Raw genomic sequence first — 9,191 nt, 5'->3', positions numbered from 1 at the left:
TTCAAAATCCCGCCAAAGTCAATTTTGTATTTCATCCTTGTGGAGGCGCTAAAATATAAAACCATTTAAGTACTGAGGTCGCATTCACAAATTTTTCGGCCTTGTGCTTATACTGGAAGCAGTTATTATTATTATTATCATTATTATTATTATTATTATTATTATTATTATTATTATTATTATTATTATTATTACTATTGTTATTGTTGTTGTTGTTGTTGTTGTTGTTATTATTATTATTATTATTATTATTATTATCGTCATCATCATCATCACCATCAACATCATCCTCATCAACTACATCATCGTCATCGTCATCATCATCATCATTATTATTATTATTATTATTATTATTATTATTACTATCGTTGGTGCTGTTGTTGTTGTTGTTGTTGTTGTTGTTTTTGTTGTTGTTTGTTGTTGTTGTTTGTGTTTGCCGCGAACAGACGTGTGATTTCACGCTCTGTTTGAATGTGGATTTTTGCCAAGTTTACTGAATGAAAAGTTGTCTATTTTTCAGATTATTTTCAAACAGAGAACCGTAAGAACATGTGGATATTTGCCTCATACCTGGGGTAGACATAACAGATATGTTTTTAGACATTAATTTTTTTTTTTTTTTCATTGCGTTATTTTTACTTTGTGTTGTTAAAATCAGAGTTTGTTTTCACGCAATTTGAACAAGTGAAAATATTAATTTACACGATACAAACAAAAATCATTATCAACAATTTTGTGTTTCTAATCACAGAGAACTGTTAAACATTACTGAGAGGCCGCCACAGAAGAAATACACGGTGGCAGTTTGTTACAAAAAAGAGTACCTCGTTGCCTGAGGGATTTATCTGAGACCGAGTGTGGAGCAAGTAAACCAGCCTCTTCTTTACAAATGATGTAGGATGTTTCACTTGCTCCCAAAAGGCATTTGAGAGAAGGTCTAACTGATGTGTGGAGAGTAGTTTCCTTCGACCGAGGCAGGGCATAATGGAGTGTATACCTGATCTTCCAGAATGAGAACAAGGCAAGGCGACAAGTCAGCCTGGTGTGTCATATTTCTGTCCAAAAGCAGCTTGTGTCACAAATTTTATATGAATCACAGGTTATATTCAAGAGTATTGGCAATGATATCGACTCATGGTTCGTCGTTACTTCGACGTCTATCTGAACTGTACGTTGAGGCAAGCAGAAACAGTATGTGGTGGGATTGGGTCTCATGGACATACAGGTCTACAAGTCCAAATGATTCTCGAAGACCACAGAGATATTCCGGGTGAATGCCTCACCTTACATGCAAAAAGAAAAACCATTAAAATGGAGGGACAATGTAGAAAATAGAGGGCTACGCGGTGGATTTCTACCAGGTGGGATCGAAAATAGTGAAGATAATACAAGTGACAGCAACAGGAAAATGTGTTCTCAGGGAACCATCGGTGGCAGTTCCTGAAACATGCTAAGAAATCACCTATCCCTCAGGCCCAAGAGCTGGCGATCAAGATGCAATAAGAAAATCAATGACGAAGTTGATATCCACCAAACCGAAGTCCTTCCTCCTAGCTGCACCACCTCATCGTCTTGTGACAATGATGATAAAAAAAAGTTGAAGGAAAATAGAAAGCTGCTGAGGACAACCAGAAAAAAAAGAGAAAAACATAAATAAACAAGGAGCTAAAGCAGACGTGCAATGCCTAGTAAGAGACCCTAGTCTTCCCAGTACTGGAACTTATTTTAGTCGAAGGTGTCGGATGTGAAGTTGATTTCGGCGGTTAATGTGAACGGTGGAAGGTTTCGAACTGGCTGCGAAAATAGTAAACTTGGCAACGTAAAGAAGGTGGAATGGTACTGTGAATTCGGAAGTAACAAGAGTCCAGTCGGAAAAAAAAATAGAGATAAAAAAAAAAGATAGAAAATAAATCATTAGACTGGTGAATAAAAGAAGAGCTCACCAAAAGAAGTTAACACATTTCAGAGGTAAATGAAAGAACTCTCTAAAGAATTGCATATTTATTCCATAAATGCTATTGGCCTCTTAATTAAAGTTCTGGTATTTTGGTTATACTCAACGGTTTTGTTAGTTATTTTCAACTCTTCACAAGATAACAACAGCACTCTTCATTTTTAATTTTGACTCTATATCTTCAGAAGGAGTTACCTCAATCCTTTCTATATTTATTATTATTATTATTATTATTATTATTATTATTATTATTATTCGTAATAACTTTTTTTAATAAAATGTGATGGTACTTATTTTTCCAAGGACCCATGAAAATGAGTCTATTTAATTTTTCCTAGATCAAAAAGCGAACGTATCTTTGATGTGCAGTAAGTGAAAGTGGCTATCTTTTTAATGCTCACCATGTCATACGGTCAATAAGACATCACCTCGATGACTTGCACACTATATCATTTTCCTCGATGAAAATGTATTTGCAATGACAACTTCTTGTAAAAATCTCTTGAGACACATCCACAGATACCCATCTGTATGATGCGGATCTTCACAACCAGAACAAAGTCAAATTTGATGAAGGTTATGACTTTGCAGAAAAATATCTGTTTTATGTTTTTGCTGATAATCGTCCTAACTCACTTCTGTCAACATCCGATACACCTGAGTACACAATAACCATGCTTTGCTCACATTAATTAGCAATGTAATTAAAATATCTGGTGGTTCCATTTTCGATAATGACAAATTCACACTGGAATGCTTTATAGCAGCGTCTCTCAGTATTTTTTAATTATCATTAGAAGTTAGACAAAACAGATGTGATGACAGGAGAGGAATATTCGATCTATGAAGCAGAACTTTGACACTCTATTCACTAACTGATGCTAACGACTTCATTCTCCACTGTTCTTAACTATAAGCAAGGAATTACACTTCTCAGTTATCTCAGACACACATACAACATAAAACTGCTCTCAGTCAAATAACAACAAGGTGTATTTTCGAAGTTGTAACTACAGTGAACTGAACATTTTCATATTTATAATTTCAGAGATAGATGTGTACAATTAAAGTATGTATGTGTATGTACATGTGGAAACGCGTGGCTTAGTGGTTAGGGCGTCAGTATCATTCTCTACCTTATCATTTCGGGTCCCTCTGTTTCGATTGGAGCTTCCAGCTGTATGAAAATTTCCTGACTCCCCACACCCCACTTGTCAGAAAACAGCTTTTGGAGTTCAGAAGAATGAATTTGCACGCACTCTGTTTCTGAGAGATATTCTATTGGACCTCTGTCTAATCATTAGAACATTGATTTAATTATGAAAATAGAAAGAAATTATACATTAATCCCTATTTTTTGTAAGCAGTTGTATGCGTAAAAAAATTTATTTGCAGAGAGTAGAAGTTGAAAGAAGATATATGAAATGGACGTGTGTGTGTGTGTGTGTGTGTGTGTGTGTGTGTGTGTGTGTGTGTGTGTGTGTGTGTGTGTGTGTGTGTGTGTGTGTGTGTGTGTGTGTGTGTGCGCGTGTATGTGCGTGTGTGTGTGTGCGCGCGCGCGCTTGTGTATGTGAGAGAGAAAGAGGGTGAGAAAAAGAGGTAGAGTGAGTGATTGAAAGTGTGTGTCGCGATGATTGAGATCTTTTAAGGTACACACACATACATAGAAAATGTGAGGTCATCGTATAAAATGTTTACGATAGTTGATTTATGGAAAAGATTATGTTAAATTTTTGAAATACAAATATGTGAATGAAAATTAAGTTCAGACCTCTACATGGTAGCTGGACCTGGTAGATATAGCAGCCAAATCTCTCTCAGAACACCCTACTGTCTTAATCCGACAATTCTGCCTATTATGTAGTTTGAATGAGAAACTGTAACTAAATATTAAGATTATTAACCCCACAAAGAGGTGAAAGAAGAGAGACAGCATAGAGAAAGTTTTGGCTGACTGTCATCCTGTACTCCCCTTGTTGCTAGCGAAGTGGTATATGCCGGCTATGTGAGTAACTGGTAGTTTTAATGGCGGAACAAACAGGGGAATTCCATTACAAAAGGTTTTGATCGATTTTCTCGGTAACTATGGGGGCTAGGAAAAATATATAAACCGCAGCACAATTTATGTACCCGTCTCCACCTGTGTGGCATGCTTCACGCGAATCCACCAAGCCGTTTGGCTGTGAACCTCAAGACAAGAAAGAATACAACGATCGCCCATTTCCAATTTATATTATATATATATATATATATGTATATATATATATATATATATATATATATATATATATATATACATATACTTACATACATATACATATATATATACATACATATATATAAATACATATACACATATATATACATACATATATATGCATATATAGACATATATATTTATACACATACATATATATATGCACACATACATATATATATATATACACATACAATATATATATATACACATACATATATATACACATACATATATATATATATATATATATATATATATATATATATATATATATATATATATATATATATATATATATATATATATATATACACGATGGAAATAGCACAGAAGTGATTCTAAGACATTTCAATTTCAGACTGAATTTAATAAAACTGATTTTAAAAAATTATATTAAAAAAATATTACCGGATTCGGTGAATCTCATTTTATCAAATATCAGTAAAAATTTATAAAAATCTGAAGTAAAAAGAGTTTATCTTCTGTCTGGGGAGTAAAGAACATATCTGGCGGGGTTCAAGAACATGACCCCAGACAGAAGGTAAACTGTTTTTACTTCTAATTTTTATAAATTTATATTGGTATTTGATAAGATGAGATTCATCGAAACCAGTAATGTTTTTTTATATAATTTTTAAAATCATTTTTATTAAATTCCCTCTTAAATTGAAATGTCTTAAAATTATTTTTGTGCTATTTCCACCTCTATCTTTTCATATGTAAAAATCTGCTTTGTACAGATCTCTAATCTTTTTTCAAACTATATATATATATATACATATATATATATATATATATATATATATATATATATATATATATATATATATATATATATATATATATATATATATATATATATATATATATTTATATATATATATATATATATTTATATATATATATATATATATATATATATATATATATATATATATATATATATATATATATATATATATATATATATATATATATATATATATATATATACATATATATATATATATATATATATATATATATATATATATATATATACATATATATATATATAATTATATATATATATATATATATATATATATATACATACATGGTGGTTGTCTACTCCTTAAACAGAGTTTGACCACCTCCTGCACCTACACCTTAGCCCTTTCATGGCGTCTGATGTGGCTTTTTAAACCAGACAGTGTTTTGAAAAAACACCCACATAGATTGCACCTCTGATTTGCACTACCAATACCTGCAAGTAAGTTCTGCTCATTGTGGATCCTAACATGTCTTTTAAGACCCCCATTGGATTTGCAAACCCTCTGGCACACACCACATTCAAACGTGTGCACAGACATATAATCAGAATAGCTGGGTGAGGTTTGTTTTCCATGGGTTCGCAGGTGAGATTTGAGGCCAGCCAAGGACAGACATGGTCTGTCACAGACTGTGCACACAAAAAGGTCCTTGTCATTCACCTTCTCAGTCTTCACCTTTTTCCTTAAATGTCTCTTGAGCCCTGCTTGCATCATCCTGGCCTCTTCAAATGCTTTCACTCCACTCCACACCCTTGTTCGCCATCCAACTCGATCTGAAGCGAGGACTTCTATATCTTTTGGAGCCATTCCAATTGACTTCATAGCAGTCCTTATGCCATCCTTAAACCTTTTTTTAGGTTTATGCCGATAACGTTTCCCCTCTGCAAGCTCACCATAAAACAGCTGTTTCGGCATGCGTTCATCTGCCATTCGAACAATATGGCCACACCATCTCAATTGGTTCCTCAAAATCATGGCTTTAATTGAGGGGATGCCTGCAGATGCAAGGATATCTGTGTTTGGAGTAAAAGAATTCCATTTAATTCTTAAAATATGACGAAGGCATTTTTGGTGGAATTTTTCTAACATTTTAAAATGCCTTTCATAACAGGTCCAAGTTTCACAGGAATACAATAGGGATGTTAAGACAAATGATTTGTAAAGAGCCAGCTTTGTATTGTTATTTATATGTCGCTGGCGCCAGACGCGTGACTCCAAGCCACCAAATGCTTTTGCTGCCCTTTGAATTCGCAGGTGTATTTCCGTATCAAGATTTCCATCATCTTGAACAGAGCTTCCCAGGTAGACAAATGAATTTACAACCTCAAGTAACTTTCCCTTTACAAAAATTTTAGGGAGGTTACAAACAGCACCATACGCAGGTTGATACATCACAACTGTTTTTTTCAGATTGATGGTCAGGCCAAAATCATCACAAGCTGCATCAAATGCAGATACAAGGGATTGCAGACCCGATTCAGAATGACTAACCAGATCGCAATCGTCAGCATACAAAATTTCCCTAATAAGTGAAGTAAAAACCTTCGTTTTAAACTTCAGTCGGGTCAAATTAAAAACATTCCCCGTTGTTCGATATTTTATGTAGATACCCTCCTCAGAGTTTTGAAAGGAATGTGACACCACAACGGCAAAGTATATTGCAAAGAGGGTGGGTGCATCAAGGTCTCCCTGCTTTACTCCATTTTCCACAGCAAAAGATTCAGAAAGCCTACCACCAAAATTAACCCTAGCTCTCATATCCTGATGCAAAGCCTTGACCATGTTTATAAACTTTTCTGGGCAACCAATTTTCCCCAGAATTAGCCACAGAGCACTTCGATTAACAGTATCGAATGCTTTGCTCAAATCAACAAAGCAATGGTACAGAGCAAGATTCTGTTCAATGCACTTCTCCTGTAATTGTCTGACAGTAAAGATACAATCAGCTGTGCCCCTGGAGGAACGAAAACCACACTGAGACTCAGACACCATACTTGGAACTATAAAGGTATTTAAACGTTCTAACAAAATGCGGGCGAGCACCTTTCCAACCACAGACAAAAGGGAAATCCCACGAAAATTACCACACAGATCCTTTGGCCCCGATTTATGTAAGGAGACAAGAATGGCATCAATCCAGTCTTGAGGCACTTTCTCACTTCTCCAACAGTGACAAATTAAAATATTTAAGAGTTCCATCATTTTGTCACCCCCATATTTCAAGACTTCTGCACAGATTCCATCAGATCCTGGAGACTTGTTGTTATTCAGCTTATTCATAGCTAAATAAATGTCATTTAGAGTTGGTTCAGATGCCATCTCTTCTATAACTGGAAGTTGTTCAATTTTTTCTATCGTCCTCATATTAACGGATGATGGTCTATTCAAAAGTGCAGAGAAATGTTCTACCCAACGCTTATGAATAGAAGCGGTGTCAGTCAGAAGAAAGCATCCATCTTCTGTTCTCACTGGAGCTACTGAAGAAGATTTTGGACCATATACCTCCCTAACATAAGAATACAAACAACTGGCATCATTTCTATCAGCTGCTTCTTGTGCCCCTTTTGCCCTATCATTCCACCATTCCTGTTTAATTTTCCTTAGAGCAGTTTGCACCCTCCTTTTCAGCTTTCTGTAAGTTTCATTTGAGTTGGGATTCAATGACTGAGAGAGCAGTGTATTGCCTAAGTTTTGTTTTTCTAAAAGTAGATCATGAATTTCTGCTGATCTATCTGAGAACCAATCTCTGGATTTATGAGATTTAAATCCCACTGACGAACTTGCAGCCTGAAATACTTTTGTTTTGAAATCTTCCCATAAATTGTTTGGGTCAAGATTAATACTTTCTATAGCGTCGTGGAATCTTTGCAAGTTGCTTGATAATTTAAAGTTTGCAACGTTTAACTTTTTGGGTATCTTAGGACCAGACTGTCGGTTTTTAGGTTTTATCGAAAAATCTATTTTGCCACGCAGTAGATGATGGTCAGTCCAGCTCTCTGCCCCTCTCATGACCCGAACACTAGAAACGTCTTTCATATCACATTTCCTAATCAAAATATAATCTATGAGATGCCAGTGCTTAGATCTTGGGTGCATCCAGGTGGCTTTATATTTATTTTTCTGCTTAAACAGAGTGTTGGTGACAACCAGATCATTCTCAGTACAAAACGTCAAAAGAGCTACTCCATTTCTATTGCATTTTCCAATCCCATGTCGACCTAAAACAGGCCATGAAACATAGTCCCTTCCAACTCTTGCATTGAAATCTCCCAAAATGACCAGCTTGTCAGAAATTGGTACTTTCCTCAATAATCTTGCTAGATTGTCATAAAACTGTCCCACAGTTTCCTCAGAATGAGACATTGTTGGTGCATAAATACTGACAACGGTAAGAAACCTACCTTTTGTCAGTTTGATACGGCATGACATGATCCGGTCAGATATACCACTTGGAAGCTCTGCAATGGAGGACACTAATGTATTCTTGAGAGCAAACCCAACACCAGATTCTCTACGCTGACCCTTAGGTAGGCCTTTCCAGAAGATAGTATATCCATAAGCAGATTCCATTACTTGACCCTCACCAGAGAGACGAGTTTCAGAGAGAGCAACTATATCAAGGGAATATTTCTTTAGCTCACATGCAATAAGTGCAGTACGCCTTTCTGGCCTCTTCGTGAAATTATCATCAAGAAGTGTGCGCACATTCCAACAGCCAAAATTCAAACGATGTTTATTTTTACTTTTTCTTGAGGACTGTTTGACCACAGTGGCAGGATGACGACCGGGTCCAGCCTGTGATACACTGGGACACCTGCCGGGCCAGACCTGTTCCCATGATGTTCCCAAGCCTTTTTTGCCATTTACTGAATTTGTTTCAGACATTTTAAAATAAGTTACAGGTGCATTTTTAGGTTTCTGCCAACCAACCAATTGAATGATTTTACTAAGATTTGGAGTACAGGAAGTACCTGTGCAGATGAATAATTTTTAGTGGGTGTAGCTTGCACTGCACTACCCCCACTTATTAGCCCAAGAAGACTTTCACCGGTGTGACAAGAGAATTGACAAAACCAGGAATTTCCAAGGCCTCAGGTTTTATTTCGGAGATTTCCTTCTCCTAGGTAGATTACCAACCAAGGTTAAAGAGCTTCTACCTGCCCAT

Source organism: Octopus bimaculoides, chromosome 3 (genome assembly GCF_046866305.1).
Source record: "Octopus bimaculoides isolate indiv1 chromosome 3, ASM4686630v1, whole genome shotgun sequence".
In the NCBI taxonomy this organism is placed as follows: Eukaryota; Metazoa; Mollusca; class Cephalopoda; order Octopoda; family Octopodidae; genus Octopus; species Octopus bimaculoides.
The sequence above is the reverse complement of the archived record's forward strand: the minus strand, read 5'-3'. Positions refer to the sequence as shown.